This window comes from Rana temporaria, chromosome 4, assembly GCF_905171775.1.
Source record: "Rana temporaria chromosome 4, aRanTem1.1, whole genome shotgun sequence".
In the NCBI taxonomy this organism is placed as follows: domain Eukaryota; kingdom Metazoa; phylum Chordata; class Amphibia; order Anura; family Ranidae; genus Rana; species Rana temporaria.
The window spans coordinates 151,616,810-151,642,282 of NC_053492.1; the positions used below are offsets into that span (position 1 = coordinate 151,616,810).

Consider the following 25,473-nt stretch of genomic DNA (forward strand, 5'->3'; position numbering starts at 1 on the left):
GTCAAATCATTACGACGCGTGCGGGGAATCCCTTTGGACGGATGGATCCGGTAAGTCTGTACAGACGAGCGGATCCATCCGTTGGGATGGATTCCAGCAGATGGATTTGTTGAGCATGTCAGCAAATATCCATCTGCTGGAAATCCATCCCAGGGGAGATTTATCTGCGGATAGATATCCGACGGAGTGTACACACCATAGGATCTATCCGCAGAAACCCATTTGATGGGATTTATCTGCGGATAGATTCTATGGTGTGTATGGGGCCTTAGTGTTGATAGGGGAATCCCTCCATTGATGCAGCATGATCCAGCTAAAATTCGAACTGTCTATGGCCAGCTTTACTTTCTGAAACCCTGCTGGTAATAAAATCAAATATGGACACCATAATGAATAAAAATCAGATTTTCTCACATTCATTTTGAATTAGGTTGGCAGCGCACCTTAAAGGAGTTGTAAAGCCTTATGCCCCGTACACACGATCACTTTTTCTCATGAAAAAAAAACAAAGTTTTTCCAACTTCATCATAAAAAACGATGTTGCCCACACACCATCGTTTTGGAAAAATGATGAACAAAGCGCGGTGATGTACAACACGTACGACGGAACTCGAAAGGGGAAGTTCTATTCGCCTTTGGGCTGCTTTTAGCTGATTCCTTGTTAGCAAAAGACGATTCGCGTTTTTTTGTCTGTTACAGCGTGATGAATGTGCTTACTCCATTCTGAACGGTAGTTTTACCAGAAAGAGTGCTCCCGTCTCATAACTTGCTTCTGAGCATGTGCGGGTTTAAAACGTCGTTTTAGCCCACACACGATCATTTTTTACAACACAAAAAACAACATTTTTAAAAACGACATAAAAAATTTAAGTTAGAATATTTTTTTTTTTTTACTTTTCAGAAGACGGAAAACGATGTGAAGCCCACACACGATCATTTTAAATGACGTTTTTAAAAATGTAATTTTATTTCATGCCAAAAAACGACCGTGTGTACGCGGCATAAGGCTTGCACTAGCTCACACTGGTGCGTTGTGCGAAATTGCATGTGATTTGCACCGAACTGCAGTGCAAATCACATGCAATGACTGTGCGATGCGAATTCAGCCATACAAATTGTATGGGTGAATTTGCATTGTATTCGGACCAAAGTCGTGCAGGACCCATTTTTGGTCCGCACCACAGCCTCCTCTTTAAAGCGGTTATCCACCCTAAAGTGCAGTCCCGCTGATCGGAACCCTCCCCCCCTCCGGTGTCACATTTGACACCTTTCAGGGGGAGGGGGGTGCAGATACCTGTCTAAAGACAGGTATTTGCACCCACTTCCGGCCCGGCATTCACGAGCAAAAGACGGGCATTCCGTCACATCCCGTCACCCCCTCCATTGTGTGCTGGGAACACTCGGCTCCCAGCACACAGCGGGAGCCAATCGGCGGGCGCGGCGCGACTCGCGCATGCTCCATAGGGAACCGGGCAGTGAAGCCGCAGCGCTTCACTTCCTGGTTCCCTCAGCGTGGATGGCGGGGGGAGCAGCAGAGAGAAGAGCGATCGCTCGTCCTCTGCTGCGATCGGCGCTGGACTCCAGGACAGGTAAGTGTCCTAATATTAAAAGTCAGCAGCTGCAGTATTTGTAGCTGCTGGCTTTTAATATTTTTTTCCCATGGCACATCCGCTTTAAGACCCTTAATAGTCCTACATTAAACTCGAGGATACCCAGACCTGCCAACAGACTGGAGGTTTAGGGAGTAGGGATGAGCCGAACACCCCCTGTTCGGTTCGCACCAGAACCTTCGAACGGACCGAACGTTCGTGCAAACATTTAGAACCCCATTGACGTCTATGGGACTCGAACGTTCGAATTCAAAAGTGCTCATTTTAAAGCCTAATATGCAAGTTATTGTCGTAAAATGTATTTGAGAACCCGGGTCTTGCCCCAGGGAACATGTATCAATGGAAAAAAAGTTTTAAAACAGTCGTTTTTTCAGGAGCAGTGATTTTAATGATGCTTAAAAAAAAAAAAAAAAAGAATACTTCCTTTAAATATTGTACCTGCTGGGTGTCTATAGTATGCCTGTGAAAATGTCTTTGAGACACCGTGTCTTGCCCCAGGGAACATGTATCAATGGAAAAAAAAGTTTTAAAAACTGTTGTTTTTTTCAGGAATCCTGAAGCAGTGATTTTATTGATGCTTAAATTAAAAAAAATATAGCTGGGTGTCTATAGTATGCCTGTGATAACGTCTTTAAATAGCACAATCACCTGCCTGCCAGTAAATTAGGAAGAACTGATCTAGCTAAACTATACAGTGTATAAATATATGTACAACATCTGGGATGTATATGTATCCTCTACACACTAACATTAACATTAACTCACTAGCTAGCCTGCCTGCCTGCTCTATCTACCTGCAAAAAATGACACTCTCTCTGTTAACTGCCGCAACACACTACACAAGGCCGCCCTGCAGGCGGCCTTTTATAGTGTGGGGTGTGTACTAAACCCCCTGAGCCATAATTGGCCAAAGCCACCCTGACTTTGGCCAATTATGGCTCTCCGTTGTTTTCGCGCTGTGATTGGCCAAGCATGCGGGTCATAGTGCATGCTTGGCCAATCATCAGCCAGCGATGCCGCAGTAAATTATGGTCTGTGAAACGTAACTCGAATTTGGTGCAAACGACCTGTTTTGTTTGTATTTCGACGAACGATCGAACATACGACGTTCGAGTCGAACATGAGTTCGACTCGAATACGAAGCTCATCCCTATTAGGGAGCGAAGGAGAACGTCAGGGGAGCCAGCCGGAGTAGGGAATACGATAAGAAGTTAGGGTTGTCCGGATACTAGTATCGGTATCAGGACCGATACCGAGCATTTGTGCGAGTACTTGTACTCGCACAAGTGCTCCCGATGCCAGATCCGATACCTGGAACCGGAAGTCGGCGGACGGAGATAGGTCTGGCAGCAGTGGATCACGGGGGCAAGCTGGCCAGGGCAGGGGTGCAGGGCGCCACCACATATTCCTTCCAAAACGTTGACCAAAACTGTCACTTTCGGTACAGGAAGTGACGCTCCGCGTCTCTGTCAGAAGGGTAAACACCGACAGCCATCTTGGTACACCCTGCATTCAGCTGCAGTAAGCCAGCAGCGGACATCTTGTTACACCCAGCCCATATAGTTCGGGCTGGGTGTAACAAGAGATCCGCTGCTGGCTTACTACAGACAAGTGCAAGCTACCAATGTGGGCGTCGCAGCATACTTGCTAGAAGTTAAATGTTCACCATTGAAGTAGTGTGTAGGGGTGCCATTGAGATTAAAAACGTAATTAATTTTGAATTTAAAACATAAATGTCACTGTAGCACACCTTACTACTGTTTAAGTATCAGTGTGTGATAAAGTAGCATACAGTAACACATGCATTTTATCATGTAGGAGGCAGATCAATCAGTTCCTTCTCCCCTTGCTGAATCTGACACCACATAGAAAACAGAGGAGATCCCTCCCAATTAACAAAGGAACACGAGTCCCCTTTATTCATTGGCAGTAGGATCTGTTCTGTTTTATAAGTCTAGAAGAGTGGCCCACTCTTTAATTCTCCTGAAGGTGTCAAAACTGTTGAATTTCCACAGCTGATTACTTGGCAATGACACCATAAATGATGAGCGAAAAAGAGATTACTGTAGTGTCAGTCTATTGAAGAGTATTGCGACCTTCCCATGTCACAGATTGTGCAACAATCAGAACATGAATGGCTGACAAACCTCATTAAGAGACCGACATTAATGTCAATAATAATTAGACAGATTGGACCTCTTTGCCCAGTGTTCTGGCCTCTCCGCTGTAATCCTGCTGCAGTAAGCAGTAATGAGGAGGTTTCCTAATAGGCATTGAATCCTGATGTCTGTCAGGTTAAATAAAAATTGTCTAGGGGCCAGGTAATTTATTTCCAAAGATCACATCCTTCTGTCAGTACTAAAATAGAATATACGCAAGAAAAAGGTATTTGAAGCTGAATTCCAGCAAAAACAAAACATTACTCTTGCACAGGGGCTCCTTGTGTACTGTAAAGGTTTAATGCTCATGTATGAACGCCGAATTGACTTGGAAAGGGGACTTTTACTTACCTAATTCCTCACTCCCCCAGCAGCCTGTCACTTATTTCTTCTCCCTGCGCTCTGGTTGTGGGCGGTCCCTCTGCGTCCTCAAGTACAATGAAGGACATTGGTCTTGGGTTGTACTTCAGAATATGTGCAACCGGTGGCACACCTTACAGAGGAGACGGCAGGAGGCCAATCACATAGTGTGGGAGGTGAGGAATTACGTATGTAAAGTCCTTTTTTACTGGTATACTAGGCACAAATGAGGATGTGACACTTATGCCGCGTACACGCGATCGGAAATTCCGACAAGAAAACCGTTGATTTTTTTCCGACGAAATGTTGGCTCAAACTTGTGTTGCATACACACGATCACACAAAATTCCGACCACCAAGAACGCGGCGTCGTACAACACTACGACGAGCCGAGAAAAATGAAGTTCAATGCTTCCGAGCATGCGTCGACTTGATTCCGAGCATGCATGTTTTTTTGTGCGCCGGAATTGCATACAGACAATCAGAATACTTCCCGTCAGAAAATTTGAGAACCAGCTCTCAAATTTTTGCTGTCGGAAATTCCGACAGAAAAAGTCAGATGGAGCCTACACAATTTCCGACCAAAAGCTCACATCGAACTTTTCTTTTTGGAAATTCCGACCGTGTGTACGCGGCATTACACTGCAGTAAGAGCCCTACTACAAGAGATGTTTGTTTGTTTTTTGTTTTGTTTTCTCTGGAGATCAGCAATAAGGATGAGTGATTGAATGCAAGCCTTTTTTTTTACTTTTAGTTTTCCATATAAGAGATAAATGACAACAATGCTTATTGCTAGCATGCAGTTTTGCGTCAGTAAATCTCCAACCTTGACTCCTTTATGGCAATACAACATCACTTGTTTTTGTTTACACCTATGTGTAATTTTGAGAATTAAAGTATTTATTACCTTAAAATCTACATTTTAGTAATGTGTCTATTTAAATATGCCAGACTTCTTATTTGCAATGACTGCTAGCCCCCCTTCTTTGTTGCAAACTGATCGACCTAAGCATAGTAACCAATGTGTGGGCTTGTGTGGTCAGTTTGTGTGCCATGTCTTCCTGTTAGGAAGTACAGGATGCTGTGCAAGTGCACAAAGTGCCTGTAGCTTCCTTAGTCTGTTTTCAGCCATGCCCCCCTGAACTGTTGATTGACTGTCTGCTGGGGATATGGGAGGGACTTTATTGGGCCTGGTTGTTGGCTTGCATTTGTTGCCGTAGAATTGCTATTAGTAGCGGGCATAGGTCACTTCTGATAGCGACACTAGTTCAGCTCCAGGAGTCATGCACACCAGCCTCTCTCCGCGATGCTCTGCAGAAGAATTATGATTAGGTGACTGGACTATACAAGTTTGAAAAAGTTATCTAATGTGCTATTTTAGAACAGTATACTATGACATGACTGTATATATTGGGCCAGATTCTCAGTGGAGATACAACGGCGTATCTCCAGATACGCCGTTGTATCTCTGAGTCTGGCCGGTCGTATCTATGCGCCTGATTCTTAGAATCAGTTACGCATAGATATCTATTAGATCCGACAGGCGTAAGTCTCTTACGCCGTCAGATCGTAACTGCATATTTACGCTGCCCGCTAGGGGCGTGTACGCTGATTTACGCGTAGAAATATATAAATCAGCTAGATACGCGAATTCACAAACGTGAACGACCGGCCGACGCAGTACAGTTACGCCGTTTACGTTAGGCTTTTCCCGGCGTATAGTTACCCCTGCTATATGGTGGCGTAAGTGCGGCGTACCAATGTTAAGTATGGCCGTCGTTCCCGCGTCAAAATTTGAAAAAGTTACGTCGTTTGCGTAAGTCGTCCGTGAATGGGGCTGGACGTAATTTATGTTCACGTCGAAACCAATGACATCCTTGTGGCGTACTTTGGAGCAATGCACACTGGGAAATTCCACGGACGGTGCATGCGTCAAGCCTGATTTACATAACACACGCCCATCTCTTCACAATTTAAATTAGGTGGGCTTACGCCGGCCTATTTACGCTACGCCGCCGCAACTTTTTTTTGAGAATACGGCACTTGCCTGTAAAAGTTGCGGAGGCGTAACGTAAATAGGATACGTTACGCCCGCACAAAGTTGCGCCATTCTACGTGAATCTACCCCATAGTTTATATCTATATATAGTTAGCACTGAGGCTTCATAACTACTTTAAAACCTAAGTTTGGTCAAAAAAAGGTATTCCAAAAATTAGCAAAGGTGGCATTACTTACAATGTATCCCTTGTTGATGGCTACAGAGTTCATCGAAATCTTCCATCCTCCGATCCCTCGCTACCTCTGCCGCCATTATATTTTGATGCTGTGGACACCTCAATTTAAAGAATCTGTATTATAGCTTCCATCAAGGATAAGTGCTGTATGAATTGAGGACGGGCAGATGAATGCTTCCTCCATTTATAGATCGCATTTCATTCAAAAAGGCTATAATACAACTAATGTGAATGGTGAGGGGTGCATATGACAGATCCCTTGGCTCTATGAACCCCCTGGCACCAGAAGATTATGGCGGTGGGGTTGGGTGATGAGGAGTTGGAGAAAGGAATATTTCCCAGCCATCAGCGCAAGTAACATAGGCCATTGACTGTAAGTGATGTCCCTTATGCTGTTTTTTTTTTATAGAAAAAAGTTTTGAGTAAACTTAAAGGAGTTGTAAAGGAAATTTATTTTTTTGCTCAAATGACTGTTTACAGGGTATAGAGACATAATAGTTAACTGATTCCTTTAAAAAACGATTAAAAATAGATAAAAAACAATCATATAATGTACCTTTAGTTTCAGTTTCGTTTTTGCATGTTATGCTGCCTCTGTGCTGTATAGAGCCATAGAGAAGTGAGGGTTTGGAAAACGAAACTAGAAGCTCCCAGTACTGTGGTCCAAAGGAAACAGACAACCAGGAAGTGTCCAGAACAGAGCAGAATTACAGCAACATCAGAGCAAAAACGAACAATGAGGACATGAAACCAGGACTGCAGTAAGGTAAAGGAAGCTATTTAGCTAAAAAAATTCCTTTTAGCTAGGAATACACACAGATTACTTTCGTTCAGCCTGTGAGATCTCCCCATCCACGCTATAGAGTGCAGATGGAGGAGTCTCCTGCTGTGGATATTCTATTCACAAGCAACATCTATCAGAATGCCAGAACAGAGGCTGCATCTGAATGCAGCTGCTATTTAACCAACAATTTTTTACTTGACTCCTTCCATCTTTGAAAGGTTATTGGGTGGGATGAGGCCGACAGCACCACCCACGTAGCGAATTTTGGCCACATTTTTCGAATCCTGAACTGGACGAAATTCATATAGGGTGTTTACATACAGCTTTAGGCTTTAACGGGGTTGTAAAGGTAAAAAAAAAAATCCCTAAAAAGCTTCCTTTACCTTAGTGCAGTCCTCCTTCACTTACCTCATCCTTCCATTTTGCTTTTAAATGTCCTTATTTCTTCTGAGGAGAAATCCTCACTTCCTGTTCTTCTGTCTGTAACTCCACACAGTAATGCAAGGCTTTCTCCCTGGTGTGGAAAAGGCCTCTTGAGGGGGGGCGAGCAGGAGTGTCAGGACGCCCACTAACACACAGCTCCTTTCTCTATCTGCAAAGTAGAGAGCGTCCTGACCCTCCTGCTCGTCCACCTCCCACCCTCAAGAGGCTTTCTCCACACCAGGGAGAAAGCCTCACATTACTGTGTGTAGTTACAGACAGAAGAACAGGAAGTGAGGATTTCTCAGAAGAAATAGGGCCATTTAAAATCAAAATCGAAGGATGAGGTAAGTGAAGGAGGACTGCACTAAGGTAAAGGAAGCTATTTAGGGGGAAAAAATCTCTTTACAACCCCTTTAAAGACAAAAATATTGCTATATTTATACATGTGGTTTTCTTGTGCTGATGTGTCTCATTGTTTCTTGGCACAATATATCATTTATTTATTTTTTGTTTTGTTTTTTAACTGTTATCTTAAAAATAAAACCTCTGGACTCTAAATTAGCCCTTAGAAATAAACACAAAACAAAAAAATCACAGTTGTATAAGGACTGCTATTTTTAGGACATAAACATACACACAAATGTTATACTGCAACTATATTTATTTGTAAAACAAAAGTAAAAGATGAATTGCTAAATACAAGTGCATACACCTAATCTACATTTAGGCTGCATTCACACCTGAGCGTTTTGTAGCCTGAAGCTATAAAACGCTAGGAGGGGAAAAATACATTATTCTCAATGGAGATGGTTCACATCTCCACTCCAAAACGCCTGAAGCCGAACAAGTTCTTCGCGCGAATCGGGCTGATTTGGGCGTTTTTGAACGTTTGTATTCCCATGGAAACGCTCGATTCAAGCGTCTAGCGTGACAACAAGCGTTTCTACGAGTGTTTTGTTGCTTTAATCTGTTCTGTGAAATAGAACATTCACCCAGGAAGAAGATAAAAAAAAATCTACAAACATAGCAACAAGTGATGAAAGAGATGATCATTCCTATTGGCTAAAATAAAAAACGAAGAAGTTCAAAAACGTCAGGCAACGTTGTATGCAAACGCGCGAATACGTATGAATACGTGAGACAAAACGCCGGAAAATACGACCGAAAACGCTACGCTCAGGTGTGAATGCGGCCTTAGGGCTGGTTCACACCAGTACGCAGTGCGAGAAAGTGTGTTTGCTTGTAACAAATCACAACATACCACAGTATTTGGTACGTTTTTGAAAAGTAGTACATGAACTCATTTTTTTCAGGCCATTCAAATGTATGGGCTGAATATTGCACCACACTCAATTGCACAGAGATTTCACAGGAACGCGGTTCCTTAGGACCCATTCACACCAAAATACGGGAGCACACTGCCCTTTCTAGATGTGTGCAGGTGCCAATTTGTTAATGATACCCCAAACGCATCTCGTCCACAACACTTCAAGGTACTGAAGTAGCATGGGGTTTGGTGCAGTGCTATCTGAAAAAGTAGTACAGTACTTCAAATAAATGGGCTATCCAAACTGGGCCACGCAGAAATGGCGAGAAATGCACTTTCCTGTGCGAACTGGACCCTACATTGCATTTAGTAATACCCAACGAATCTGTTCCAATACACGTTACCCACTCTAGAAAGGATTCCAGCAAACAGAGAGTTAATCTGCCATTTGCACTTGAAACAATATCTCTGCATCTGTGAACTGGCAGCTTCAAAGATCCAAAGTTTCAGCTACACACCTGTAGTCCATAATTACACAAAGTAGCAATTAGAAAATGACAAACTCTTTATTCTTTTTGATGCCTTTCCCATCCTATTGCAGTTCTTATCATGCCTTGTAAACAAGCAGCCCCAGTTCTGCCTCTTTAACTGACAAGCATGGCTTTCATCACACATAACATTCTTAAACAATTTTCTAAACTCACTTTCACATAATAGGGCCAACGTTTGCGACAATCAATAGTTCCTTTTGTATACTTCTAAGCACAGAACCTCTATTATATTACAATACGTAGCAATGAACAGTCTTCTGACTCACTAAATATCCTCAGAAAATGCTGCTGACAGTTAAAATGCCTTTCCATTAAAGGAGAACCATTCCAGAGATAGTACTTGGTCCCTCTAATGTGACAAGCTATTAGCAGGCTACTTTAAGGCATGTAAACAAAGCCGCCACCAAACCACAAATATGATTTAATCGCTGTATACTTTGCCATTCCTATTTTATTTTTCCTTAGAAGACGAGGTAAACTTTGAATTATGTTTGGACAATGGGCGTCTTCCAGCTCCAAAACTTGGCAAGAATCGCGCTCTACTGAAATATGGTGCACGCCATATATGGAAACACGGCTAAACATGTCATGCATCATTTGGAAGAAGTAGCAGGCAATTTAACCTTTTAGGAGAAGAGATTTGTACCATAGATAATAAATGCTTTGTACTTTGGGTAGATCACACGTTTGTCAAACCCTCTGCTAAAATGACTGGGGAGGTACTTGTCTGAGCCCTGCAGTTTTCTCTGCTAATTTTATTTCAGAAAGAACACATGAAAGGCACCTGTTTCTTGTTTCATGCTGTGCTTAGCCAGACTTTGCTACTGTATAACTACTGTATAGACTGGTAGTACATGGCCTGATCTCAGTATCACCGCTGATACCAAGAAAATATACTATAACTATAAAACAAGTAACGCGGAGTGTTCACAAGTGATGAAAGACTCCTAAATACAGTATGTCACCCAGCAAAATGGAAAATATATGCAACCCATTGCAGTTTCACCAGTAACACTAAGAAAACATACTATAATAACTAACCCATGTGCAACCCATTGCAGTATCACCAATAATACTAGGAAAGTGTATTGTAACTAACCCATGTGCAACCCATTGCAGTATCACCAATAATACTAGGAAAGTGTACTATAACTAACCCATATGGAACCCATTGCAGTATCACCAATAATACTAGGAAAGTGTACTATAACTAACCCATATGGAACCCATTGCAGTATCACCAATAATACTAGGAAAGTGTACTGTAACTAACCCATGTGCAACCCATTGCAGTTTCACCAGAAACACTAAGAAAACATACTATAACTAACCAATGTACAACCCATTGCAGAATCACCAATAATGCTAGGAAAGTGTACTGTAACTAACCCATGTGCAACCCATTGCAGAATCACCAATAATATTAGGAAAGTTTACTGTAACTAACCCATATGCAACCCATTGCAGTATCACCAGTAATACTAAGAACGTATACTATAACTAACCCATATGCAACCCATTGCTGTATCACCAGTAATACTAGGAAAGTGTACTACAACTAACCCATATGAAACCCATTGCAGTATCACCAGTAATACTAAGAACGTATACTATAACTAACCCATTTACAGCCCATTGCAGTATCACCAGTAATACTAGGAAAGTGTACTACAATTAACCCATATGCAACCCATTGCAGTATCACCAGTAATACTAAGAACGTATACTATAATCACGACAACCATTACAGAATCACAGGTAATACTAGGAAAGTATACAATAACTAACCAATATACAACCGACTGCAGAATGATTAATAATACCAGGAAAGTATACTATAACTAACCTATATGCAACTCATTGCAGTATAATTATTAATACTAGGAAGTTATACTATCACTAACCCCTGTGCAACCCATTGCAGTATCACTGGTAATACTAGGAAAGTATACTATAACTAACCCAAATGCAACACATTTTAGTATTATTAGTATTACTAGGAAAGTATACCAAAGCCAAACAGCAAGTAATACGTGATTCAAGACTCTGATATTAATGATATATTTGAACCAGCAGACTGGAAAATATACGCAACCCATTACAGTATTACTAGTAATCTGAGGAAAGTATACTATAACTAACCCCCATGCAAATTATTGCAGTATCACCTGAAAGACCAGGAAATTATACTATAACTAACCTATATGCAACTCATTGTAGTATCACCGCTAAGGCTGGATTCACACCTATGCGTTTTTAGTGCATTTTGCAGTTTTGCACTACAGATTGTGATCCATAGGAAACCATGTTAAATGGACTGTAGTGCAAATCTGCAAAATGCAAAAAGTACAAAAAATGCATAGGTGTGAATCAGGCCTAATACTAGGAAAGTACACTATAACTAACCCATATGCAACCCATTTTAGTATTATCAGTATTACTAGGAAAGTATACTAAAACTAAGCAGCAAGTAAAACGGGATGCAAGACTCTGATATTAATGATATATGCGAACCAGCAGACTGGAAATTATACGCAACCCATTGCAGTTTCACTGGTAATTTAAGGAAAGTATATTATAACTAAGTCATATGCAATCCATCGCAGTATCACCGATAATACTAGAAAAATACTTTAATTATACTACAACTAAGCTGTATACAGTCCATTGCAATATCACTGATAATACTATGGAACTCTACTAGAACCAAGCCATATAAAATCTAATGCAGTATTGCCAGTAATACTAAGAAAATGATACTATAACTAAGGCATATGCAATCCATTGCAGCATCACCAGTAACAGTAGGAAAGCATACTATACCTAACCCATAAGCAATCTATTGCAGTATAATTGATAATATTAGGAGGGTATACAATAACCCACATGCAATTTATTGCAGTATAATTGAGAATACTAGGGAAGTATACAATAACTAAGACCCCTTTCACACTGAGACACTTTTCAGGTGCTTTTGCACTAAAAATAGCCCCTGAACAATGCTTCACATTAATTTCAATGGAAGCTTTCACACTGGGGCATGCATGTTTGGAGCGCTTTAAAAAGCGCCCTTAAAAACGCCCCTCACCATTGAAATGAATGGTAAGCGCTTCCAAAGTGCAGAAAAGGCGCCGCAAAATGGCTTTTTCTTTCTTTTTCTTTCAGGCCTCGTACACACGGCCGAGGAACTCAACGTGCCAAACACATCGAGTTCCTCGGCCAGTTCAGCCCTGAAGCCGCCGAGGAGCTCGGCGGGCCGAGAGCTCCCATAGAACAACGAGAAAATAGAGAACATGTTCTCTATTTTCTCGACGAGTTCCTCGGCGGCTCCATCGGGCCGAAAGTGTGCTCTGACCGAGTTTCTCGCCGAATTCTGCCAAGAAACTCTGTCGTGTGTACGAGGCCTCAGGCACGTTGACACGTGACCTTAAAAAAAAAAAAAAAAAAAAAGCACGCCGATAGCGTTGTAAAAGTGCGGCAAAGGCACCGCAACAACAGCCAACGTTTTATGGGCAGTTTTTGAGTGCAGTATAATTGATAATGCTAGGAAAGTATACAGTAACTAACCCACATGCAATCTATTGCAGTATAATGGAGAATAATAGGAAAGTATACAATAACTAACCAATATACAATTTATTGCAGTATAATGGAGAATAATAGGAAAGTATACAATAACTAACCAATATACAATTTATTGCAGTATAATGGAGAATAATAGGAAAGTATACAATAACTAACCAATATACAATTTATTGCAGTATAATGGAGAATAATATGAAAGTACACAATAACTAACCCACATGCAATCTTTTGCAGTATAATGGAGAATAATAGGAAAGTATACAATAACTAACCAATATACAATTTATTGCAGTATAATGGAGAATAATAGGAAAGTATACAATAACTAACCCACATGCAATCTATTGCAGTATAATGGAGAATAATAGGAAAGTATACAATAACTAACCCACATGCAATCTATTGCAGTATAATGGAGAATAATAGGAAAGTATATAATAACTAACCCATATACAATCTATTGCAGTATAATGGAGAATAATAGGAAAGTATATAATAACTAACCCATATACAATCTATTGCAGTATGATCAGAATTAGTAGGAAAGTTTACTATACTAACTCATTGTAAAGTGCTGTGTAAACTGTTGGCACTATATAAATCCTGTATAATAATAATAATAATAATAATAATAATAATAATAATAATAATAATAATAATAATGCATATGCAACATATTGCAGTATCACTGGTAACATTAGGAAAGTATACTACAGTATAGCTAAGAAACAAGTAAGACTGAGTGTTCACAAGTGAAGAAAGACTCCTGTCTAAACAATGTGTGATCCAGCAGGATGGAAAATATATGCAACCCACTGCAGTATCACTAGTAATACAAGGAAGATATACAATAATGCTGACTATTCACAAGTGATGAAAGACTCCTATATTAATTATATATGTGATCCTACAGGATGGAAATCATATGCAACCCATTTAGAATCACTTGATTTTTCCCAAATAAAAAAAATCTCTGAGTCATTCAGTGCTCATAAAATAAAAAAAAAAACATAAAGTCCTGAGCCCTAGGAAAAGGTTACTATGTATCTGAATAGTGTTTAGGATCAGAGCTCTCCAACTTTCTCCATCAGCTCATTATCTTTTTCTATCACTTGCCCCTCCCTTTTAGACTGTAAGCTCTTTGGACCAGGGCCCTCCTAAGCCTCCGTCTCCCTTTCTTATAGTGCTGTGCCAACTGTTGGCGCTCTGTAGATCCTGTCTCACAAGGGTGGTAGAAGGTCTCGGGAGCAGCCTGGAGTTGCAGGGTATTGCTGTGCTCTAATGGCCTGCAGCCATGCCAGGACTGGGGGGATCTGCAGCTGCAGGAAAGCTTGGACTTTTCTAACAGAAGCAGATGCCCTGTGTGTGTGTGTGTGTGTGTGTATATGTATATTTGTGTGTGTATATATATATATATGTGTGTGTGTGTGTATGTTATGTATATATATGTGTGTGTGTGTGTGTATGTATGTATGTGTATATATATATGTGTGTGTGTGTATATGTATGTGTGTTTGTGTGTGTGTGTATTTATTTCAGGTACTTATATAGCGGCGTCAATTTACGCAGCGCTTTACATTTATATTATGCATTCAAATCAGTCTCTACGCTCAAGGAGCTTACAGTCTAAGGTCCCTAACTCACATGTGTGAATGTATATATGATATCAATATATATATATGTATGTATGTGTATATATATATATGTATGTGTATGTGTGTACAAGCTGCCCAGCAAGGACAAGAGCTGTGTGATCAGAGCCCTCTGCCTTGGCACACCTTCCCCCAGGTCCTCCCTACCCAGGGGCACAAGAGAAGTGCAAAGAGAAAAGCGAAAACTTACCTCTCACATTTTTCAGAGCCCTGCAGACTGTGAACAGACCACCCAAGGCATCATGTCAAACATTTATTAGATGGCAGAATAAAAAAATAAAAAATAAAATGTAAATAAAAAAAAAAAAAAAATGAAAAAAAGCTTTTCAGATAAGTTTATAAGTCCTTGTGAAAATGGAGACTTCTAACAGTGATCATTCGGCTGCAGGAAAAAAAGAAAACAGTGTGTTGCACATACTGTAGCTGTACAGGCTCTTATCTGTAATGTCTAGCTTGCGTTGCTTAATGCACTGCCCCTCCCCCTCAGTCAGAGAAACCTACCAGGAAGCACTGGGCGTTCATGTCTGGGGCCTTAGGAATGTCAGAGAAGAAAAAATATCTTTCAGTGCTCTCACAGTGTATGATGTGTTCCTAGCAGCCTCATGACAGGCGCCTTTCACAGCACAGGCAAGGCTGGCCTTCTGTTCTCTCTCTAGCAGCCAGAACAGAGAGGAGTACATAGCCTTTCAGTGAAAACCCCTTTCTCAAAGCTGACAGTGGTATGCTCCATTTTATATGCATAACATCATAACCTCGCAGCAGTATTACATTGCAAATGTCACCCAAAGTCACAAGCGTTCTATTAACTATTCAGAACGGTTACTCGTTAGACTAGAACACTTACGTGCGCAGCTTCATTTTTCTGACAAGGACATGTGTGAAGTAGGAGAGCACTGATACGCTTCAAATGATCATGATAAAGTGTATCTAAAACCAAAAGCAAACATTGAATATATTGTAGCTTACCGCTCCTAAAAATGTAGTGGCTGCGTTCGTCCCCCCCTTTTTTGGGGGGGGGGGGCTTTTTTTTTTATATTCACCCGGTGATATGGCCAATAGGTCTGTTGTTTTTTCAACTTCCTTTAACAGAACAGGCTATTGAGTAAAAGTAGCAGTTAAAGGGGTTGAGATAAATTCTTTAAAGTGTTTGAAACAAACATGTAATATATTGCAGCATACTCTTCCTTAAAGGGGTTGTAAAGGTTTTTTTTTTTTTTTTTCTAAATAGGTTCCTTTAAGCTAGTGCATTGTTGGTTCACTTACCTTTTCCTTTGATTTCCCTTCTAAATGTTTTTGTCTGAATTTCTCACTTCCTGTTTCTGTTTCTCCTCAGTAAGCTTGCCCCTATCATCTGAGCTGTTCTGGCTGGGGGTTAGTCACCGTGCTCGCCCCCTCCCTTGAGACTACATCCCTGCGGGAAGACAGCATCTCCCAGCAGGGATGTAGTCACAATGGAGGGGATGAGCACGGTGACTAACCCCCAGCCAGAACAGCTCAGATGATGGGGACATACTTACTGAGGAGAAACAAGAAGTGAGAAATTCAGACAAAGAATAAAAACATTTAGAAGGAAAATCGAAGGAAAAGGTAAGTGAACCAACAATGCACTAGCTTAAAGGAACCTATTTAGAAAATAAAAAACAAACCTTTACAACCCCTTTAAAAGTGGTGGCTGCATTTGTTTATTTAGGTTTCCCCCCCCCCCCCTTCATGTTCACCTGGTTGATTTCATTGCTACAATGTAAAATAGTGAGTGTACAGCTTGAATAACAGTGTGAATTTGCTGTCCCCTCAAAATAATTCAACACCCAGATATTAATGTCTGAACTGCTGGCAACAAAAGTGAGTACACCCCTAAGTGAAAATTTCCAAATTTGGCCCAAAGTGTCAATATTTTGTGTGGCCAACATTATTTTCCAGCACTGCCCTAACCCTCGTGGGCATGGAGTTCACCAAAGGTTCACAGGTTGCCACTGGAGCCCTCTTCCACTCCTCCATGACAACATTACAGAGCCGGTGGATGTTAGAGACCTTGCACTCCTCCACCTTTTGTTTGAGGATGCCCCACAGATGCTCAATAGGGTTTAGGTCTAGAGACATGCTTGGCCAGTCCATCACCTTTACCCTCAGCTTCTTCAGCAAGACAGTGGTTGTCTTGGAGGTGTGTTTGGGGTCATTATAATGTTGGAATACTGCCCTGCGGCCCAGTCTCTGAAGGGAGGGGATCATGCTCTGCTTCAGTATGTCACAGTACATGTTGGCATTCATGGTTCCCGCAATGAACTGTAGCTCCCCAGTGCCGACAGCACTCATGCAGCCCCAGACCACGACACTCCCACCACCATGCTTGACTGTAGGCAAGACACACTTGTCTTTGTACTTCTCACCTGGTTGCCGACACACACACTTGACACCATTGAAACCAAATACGTTTATCACGGTCTCATCAGACTACAGGACATGGTTCCAGTAATTCATGTCCTTAGTCTACTTGTCTTCAGAAAACTGTTTGCAGGTTTTCTTGTGCATCATCTTTAGAAGAGGCGTCCTTCTGTGTCGACAGCCATGCTGACCAGTTTGATGCAGTGTGCGGCATATGGTCTGAGCATTGACAGGCTGACCCCTTCAACCTCTGCAGCAATGCTGGCAGCACTCATATGTTTATTTCCAAAAGACAACCTCTGGATATGACACTGAGCACGTGCACTCGACTTCTTTGGTCGACCATGGTGAGGCCTGTTCTGAGTGGAACCTGTCCTGTTAAACCGCTGTATGGTCTTGACCACCATGCTGCAACTCAGTTTCAGGGTCTTGGCAATCTTCTTATAGCCTAGGCCATCTTTATGTAGAGCAACAATTATTTTTTTTCCGATCCTCAGAGAGTTCTTTGCCATGAGGTGCCATTCTGAAATTCCAGTGACCAGTAACCAGTATGAGAGAGTGAGAGCGATAACACCAAATTTAACACACCTGCTCCCCATTCACACCTGGGCCTTGTGTAACACTAACAAGCCACATGACACAGGGGAGGGAAAATGGCTAATTGGGCCCAATTTGGACATTTCCACTTAGGGGTGTACTTCATTTTGTTGCAAGCAGTTTAGACATTAATGGCTGTGTGCTGAGTAATTTTAAGGGGACAACAAATTTACACTGTTTTACAAGCTGTACACTCACTACTTTACATCATTGTAGCAAAGTGTCATTTCTTTAGTTTTGTCACATGAAAAGATCTAATAAAATATTTACAAAAATTTAAGGGGGTGTACTCACTTTTGTGAGCTACTGTGTGTGTATATATTTATATATATATATATATATATATTACACACACACATACAGTGCCTTGAAAAAATATTCGTACCCCTTGAAATGTTCCACATTTTGTCATGTTACAACCAAAACGTAAATGTATTTTATTGGGATTTTATGTTATTGTTGCAGAATCTCTGACCTTTTTCAGCCTAATGAGAACCGTCAAGGCCAAAGATAGCTGACTTTCTTCAATATGTGGTGGGTTGTGAGGCATAGTGGGTGCAAAGGTTGTAAAAGTCATTGGGTGCCAGACACTTCTTGGATGTAAAAGAGGTTTTATTTCTTTGACAGCACTAGTGCGTTTTATATTTTGCAAGGTAAAGAGGGTTAGGGCCAGGACAACCTTAAGTAGTTGCAATTTCAAATAGAAGACTCCGAGACTTCAACAGGAAAAGGCCCCAGCAAGGTGCCACTTCTGCACGTGCAGCATTGCTGTCTCCTATGGTGACAGTACTTACACATTTCCTAACTCAAAGTAACACTTCTCTCAGCTGTACTACAACTTCTCCTTGGTGACAGTACTTACACATTTCCTAACTCAAAGTAACACTTCTCTCGGCTGTACTACAACTTCTCCTTGTAGTTCTTCAGCCCCTTGAGCTCCCGGTTTCTCACTAGACTCACTGATTCACTGACTCTGAATCATGTGGGCTCCTCAAGGCCTTTGTGGTGGTATCTCCCTCAGGCGTCACCCATGCTTTCCTGTTGGGTCCCTAGCTTGGCACTTTGGATACCTTCAAGCTTCACCCCTGCTGACCAGCTTGGTCCCTAGCTTGGCACACAAGGCTGCTCTGCAAGCATCACCTCAGCTGGTTGGGTCCCTGACTTGATCATCGCCTGAAGTTTCCCAATTCTCCACCGTGCCCGTTCAGTGAGAATACTGCTCCGGTACTTGCTTAAGTTACTTACTGTGTCCCTGGTAAAGGCGATTGGTCCCTTAGTGGCGACAGCTTCCCTTCTATCTCCGACCACGACAGGTTCTCCGGCCGGCAGAGCCATCACTTTTGGTTGGACTGCAAGCCGCAGTCCCAACCCTGCGCAGTCTTACTTCTGGATAGGCCCTCACACAGCCTGGCAGCCAGATGCCCCCTGGATAGACTCAATCTCCGGCCTAGCAGCCGGGGCAGATGGCACCCAGACCTGGATCTCCTGACCTCACCCGAATATATAGGCTCTTCCAGCAGGCCAAGGGATTCAACAAAATCCCTGCCCATTCGCTGAGATACCCCAAATACCCATAACCTGACCTTGAGTTGTCCTTCTCAATCTAATACCTCCAAGTGTCCGGCCACCTGGTGGTAGAAGAGGAAAGTACAACCAAGCCAAACTTAGGGAGAAGTCAATGGATCCCTAATAATTAGCTACTGTAACTACTGCTGACAAGGAATTTGGCGAGGAGCTCCCTGACTAAACTCTTGTGGCTACCCATAGTTCTCCGAGGAACTTGGGAAACCTCCAAACTTATCTTAAACCCAAAATGCGCACTTAAAGCGGAGTTCCACTTATCTGATTCCTCCCCCCTGACACCTTTCGGGGGGAGGGGGGATCAGATACCAGTTTTTTACAGGTCCCCTGTTCCCATTTCTGGGAGAATGGGCCACAGCAAATTTTTGTCAGCAGCTCGGTCCCTCTCCTCCTCCCTCCTCTCTCCCCTTCACCCGGGCCAGTGAGAGAGAGCAGTGCACTTTGCGCAGTAGGCAACCGGTTGGGAAGCTGAAAGGCTACACTGCAGGGTTCCTTTACCCACAGCAATCGACCAGACGATTTAAACATCAGCTGCGGTGCCGATATCGCTGGACTCCAGGACAGGTAAGTTCCGTCCGAACCTTTAAAAAATAAAAGTCAGCAGCTACTCATACTGTAGCTGCTGACTTTTAACATTAGGGCACTTACCTGTCCTGGAGTCTAGTGATGTCGGCACCGCAGCTAATGTTTACATTGTCTGGTCGGGTGCTTCGACCACCATTGTGGGTAAGATAACCTGGCAGTGTAGCTGCTCCGCTTCAGGACCGGGTCCCTACTGCACATGCACGAAGCATGCTGTGCTCTCTCACTGGCCTGGCTGACGAATGGGGGAGAAGGAGGAGGACCGAGCTGCTGATGTTATTTGCAGCGGCCCAGTCTACCAGAAGTGGGGATAGGGCACCTGTAAAAAACAGGTATCCACTCCCTCCACGAAAGGTGCCAAATGTGGCACTGGAAGGGGGAGGGGGGATCAGATAAGCAGAAATTCCACTTTTGGGTGGAAATCCACTTTAATTATCCTGTTTGAATGTGGCCATAGCACAGAGTGCTTTTAAATCCAGATGTGGCATTTATCTGTATCTGAATGCAGGGGTCTATCCATCTCATTTGCCAATTTCAATGAGGCTGTATTGGGCAACAGGGAGCATTAAGAATGTAGCAAGTATCCCGTGTCTATTTATACATAATAATGTTTTGTGGCATTGGAGTATTTTGCATAATGGCCCGTATAAACGATCCGAAAATCAGATGAAAAATACCGATTGCGACGCGATCGTACGATAACCAGATCATTAGTACAGAGCTTTCGAGAGCCAATCACGACAATTCATCTGATATTATTCGATCGGACAAGCACAAAAAATTTGATGTAGTAAGTTGTCGTCCAAAAATACAATACATATACATTAGAACACATGACATCACTTCCGATTTTTTTTTTTTCCGTCGAAGAAAATTTTCATGACTTTAGTAACCTATTTAATTTCTACTTGTGACCATTAAGCAAAAAAAGTCGGACGATCTGTCGTCCGATTTTTCGGATCATGTGTACGGGCCATAAGGCTGGGTTCACACTGGTACGACACGACATTCGTACTACTTTGGATCCGACTTTGCCCTGCGACTTGAAGTCCTTCATGCGTCCGACTTCAATGAACAGGGATCCGACTTCGATCCCCGACAATACCAGGAACTGTGTTTGGTATGAATCTTGAGGGGGAACTCCACGCCAAATAAATAAAAAAATGGCATTGGTTACCCCCTTAAAAGCAGACCAGGCCCTTTGGTCTGATATAGATTTCAAGGGGAACCCATTATTCTGAAAAAACAGAGTGGGGGGTCCCCCAAGGTCCATACCATATCCTTAACCACTTGCCGTCGCCGCACCGTCATTATACGTCCACAAGGTGGCTCTCCTAGGCGAGACCACGTAAATGGACGTCCTACCTTTTAGCCGCCACTAGGGGCGCACGCGCGCGCCCCCCGCTCTCCCCCGACTCCCGTGCGTGTGCCCGGCGGGCGCGATCGCCGCCGGGCACACGCGATCGCTCGGTACAGAGCGGGGAACGGGAGCTGTGTGTGTAAACACACAGCTCTCGTTCCTGTCAGCAGGGGAAATGCTGATTTTCTGTTCATACAATGTATGAACAGAAAATCAGTGTTTCCCCTAGTGAGGCCACCCCCCCCCCCCACAGTAAGAACACACAAGGGACATACTTAACCCCTTCCCCGCCCCCTAGTGTTAACCCCTTCACTGCCAGTGGCATTTTTATAGTAATCTAATGCATTTTTATAGCACTGATCGCTATAAAAATGCCAATGGTCCCAAAAATGTGTCAAAAATGTCCGAAGTGTCCGCCATAATGTCGCAATACCGAAAAAAAAATCGCTGATCGCCGCCATTACTAGTAAAAAAAATATTAATAAAAATGCCATAAAAATACCCCCTATTTTGTAAACGCTATAACTTTTGCGCAAACCAATCAATAAACGCTTATTGCGATTTTTTTTACGAAAAATATGTAGAAGAATACGTATCGGCCTAAACTGAGGAAAAAAAATGTTTTTTTATATATTTTTGGGGGATATTTATTACAGCAAAAAGTAAAAAATATTCATTTTTTTCAAAATTGTCGCTCTATTTTTGTTTATAGCGCAAAAAATAAAAAACGCAGAGGTGATCAAATACCACCAAAAGAAAGCTCTATTTGTGGGAAAAAAAGGACGCCAATTTTGTTTGGGAGCCACGTCGCACGACCGCGCAATTGTCTGTTAAAGCGACGCAGTCCCGAATCGCAAAAAGTACTCTGGTTTTTGGGCAGCAATATGGTCCGGGGGGTAAGTGGTTAACCAAGCATGCAGCCCAGCCGGTTAGGAAAGTGGGAGAGGATGAGCGAGTGCCCCCCTCCTAAACCATACCAGGCCGCATGCCCCCACCTCAAATCACCTTGTCCCCATGTTGATGAGAACAAGGGCCTCTTCCCGACAACCCTGGCCGTTGGTTGTCGGGGTCTGCGGGTGGGGGGCTTATCGGAATCTAGGAGCCCCCCAGACTGGTGACTGGGAAAAAAAAATGGGAATCAATCTCACCTTTGTTGAGAACCCTTCACTGGTTGCCAGTAAAAGACAGAATTGTATTTAAAGCACTCTGCCTGACACATAAGTGCATCCATGGGAAGGCTCCGCAATATCTTTGCGACAAGATAGAACCTCACAATTTGAATCGCGTTCTGCGATCCACCGACCAAAATCTGGTCAGGGTACCAAAAACCAAATACAAGTCCAAAGGAGAAAGAAGGTTTGCTTTTCAGGGTCCTAGACTATGGAACGCTTTACCAACCAGCATTCGGTTGGAGGAAAACCACCTGACTTTCAGAAGACAGATCAAAACTCTGCTCTTTTGATGTCATGAGACACGAACAACTAGCGCCCAGAAGCGATTCAGTTCGCATGCGTCGCGCTTTATAAGTTTTTCATTCATTCATTCATTCATTAATAAGGAGCCCCCCAGATCCCAGCACCCCACCCTATGTGAATGAGTATGGGGTACATCGTACATTGTCCTCATCAACATTGGGATAAGGTACTCACCCCCCATGTTGAGGGCATGCGGCCTGGTACGGTTCAGAAGGGGGGCTCGCTCGTCCCCACCCCCTTTCCTGAGGGCTGCGTGCTCAGATAAGGGTCTAGTATAGATTTTGGGGGACCCCCCACGCCGTTTTTTGGGCGTAGGGGTTCCCCTTAAAATCCATACCAGACTGAAGGGCCTGGTATGCTCTTGGAGGGGAAACCCAAGCCCTTTTTTTTTTAAATGGCGTGGAGTTCCCCCTCAAGATTCATACCAAACGCAGTACCTGGTATTGTCGGGGATCAAAGTCGGATCCCTGTTCATTGAAGTCAGACGCATGTTGGACTTCAAGTCGCCGGGCAAAGTCGGATCCAAAGTACTACGACTGTCGTGTCGTGAACCCAGCCTAATGGTCATTATCGGATGAATGATGGTCCGTTTTTTTTTGCATGCTAATCGCACGTTGAATCTGATGAGTTTACTAAAGTCACGAGAATTCTCGTTCGACAGAATAAGAATTCGGAAGTTATGTCATGTGTTGTAATGCATTTGTATTGCATGTTTTAACCACAGTTGTACTGATTAAACGAAAATCATACGATCTGACATTGTACGAAAAAAATATTCCATGCATGCCTGATAGAATAATATCAGATGAACTGTCATGATCGGCTCTCGAAAGCTTTGTACTAAATATCTGATTATCGTACGATCGATTCGAAAGCGTAATTTTTCGTACGGTTTTCAGATCGTGTGTACGGGGCTTTAGTCTACATGAGGTAGAGTATGCACTGTGGGGTTGTTTTTCTAAAACTAGAGATTGAAAAATCTGCTGTGGCTGTGCATGGTAGCCAATCAGCTTCTAACTTCAGCTTGTGCAATTAAGCTCATGCAAAAAATCTGGAAGCTGATTGGTTTCTATGCAGAGCTACATCAGATTTTGTGCTCTCCTGTTTTTTTGTGCTTACAACTTGGGGAAAGTAGAAAAACTGGATTTAATTTCACTTCATATTCCAGTTCATTTAATGGGCTCTGTAACAGGGTTATATCAGTGTTTCTAGACTGCTGCACCTACACAACATTCTGCACAGATTAACATCTCAGCATAACATCCAGACTCCAAATACTTGTCATTAAAGGTCACTGACATTTCAGAATCACTAGCACATGGTGAAAGAACAGAGATGAGTAATTTGTCATGTGTGGCCGTAATGTTAAGAGAATGAACTGCTGGTTCACTAATCACATTATCAGAGGAACTTGTCACTTCCCCATGTTACACCAGCAGCACAGACACCAAGCAGTTAACTATTATCAGAACAATGGAACAAGTTCCTTGCCTGAAGGCCTGTAAAAGTAGTTTTCAATAACAATCATTTGAGCTTTCGCTTCCTCTTTAGAAAAACGTATGGCTTGAAGGGTGCCTATTATTTGTTTTCAAGTCACATACTTAGCATTATATGTACATCTGCTGCAGATGTAAACATGTATTGTGTGCTCCTCTTCACATCATTTTGAAAAGTGACAACCTATAGATAGGATTCTGCTTTTTGTTTCTATTTTGAACTATTCAGCTTGACAATAAAAAAGGGGTGTTAATGTTTCAAAAACAAAGTCATTTTCATCTGTTAATTGCTCTATTTTTGTATAAAAAGAGGTGTTGTTATTATAAAGGTTTTTAACTTCAAATGTATAGGAATGCTTAAAGCTAAACTCCAGAACAAGCAAATATTATCTAGATCAGGGGTTTCCAAACGTTCTAAACAAGGGGCCAGTTTACCAATCATTCGCATTTGGGGGGGGGGGGGCAGACAATAGCCATTGGGAGTAGATGTTCTGGTTTCAGGGCTGTCTTAATGCATGGGCACACCTGGGCACTGCCCAAGGGCCCCAGGTGAATGACTACTCATGATAGTATTGCATTATATCAACTATCCCGGATTTTTCAGTCACGCTTTTTACTAAGCTGTCCCATGATGGCCATGTCCCAAGCAGTGTCCTTGGTGTGCCCTCCTGACACCCCTGTATTGTGCCCTTCTGCCTCCACTCCTGTACTGTGCCCTTTGTGTTGATTAGTCTTTGATTTATGGAATGCGTTCTTATTGTTTAAAATAAAATTGATTGAAAATACTAATAAATACTGTATATGTTTAATTCTATTAACTATTTATACTTTAATTCTTGAGAATAGGTGCGTAAATTGGGGTCGGATGGTAGGAGACCAGTGTATTACTTTGCCAGGGGCCCATGATGCTATTAAGACAGCCCTGCCTGGCTTCAGTGAAAATAAACAATGCCCCATATTTAATCGAAGGAATAGTGCCCCATTATTAGCAATAATGAGAGGAAGAGTGTCACATTTTTGGTATCAGTGAGAGGAAAATTGCCCCAAAATTAGCATTGGTGGGAGGAATATTGCTCCATTTTTGGTATTAGTGGAAGGAATAGTATCCCATTTAATAGTATTAGTGGGAAGTGCCCTTTCATTGGTGTCAGTGGAAGGAATAGTGCCCCATCATTGGTAATAGTGGGAGAAACTCATCACTCATTTCTGGAAGACTGTCCTTTCCAACTGTGCATCTCTCAGGTTATTTCCCTAGCTCTCAGCATGAGTGTGCAATATCCAAAAAGAACTACAGTAAGTGGACTACTTTGCTGGACACATCATTCTCTTCTCTACAGAAGATATCTACTATACTATGGTTGGGTTGTTACACAC

General features: G+C 42.4%; 1 protein-coding gene across 13 annotated transcripts in view; it reads right to left on the bottom strand.

The window, feature by feature from the left end:
- The window catches only part of MBNL1 (muscleblind like splicing regulator 1), a 259,895-nt gene extending 244,690 nt beyond the window's left edge, over positions 1-15,205 (bottom strand). For 4 of the 13 annotated variants that reach the window (XM_040349197.1, XM_040349195.1, XM_040349198.1 and 1 more), the window contains exon 1: positions 14,817-15,180. The gene's annotated coding sequence lies outside the window, so the exon portion shown is untranslated. Of the gene's footprint in view, positions 1-14,816 lie in introns of all 13 variants that reach the window. The other 9 variants (XM_040349194.1, XM_040349191.1, XM_040349206.1 and 6 more) reach the window with 6 other exon arrangements.
- Positions 15,206-25,473: the final 10,268 nt, after the last annotated feature.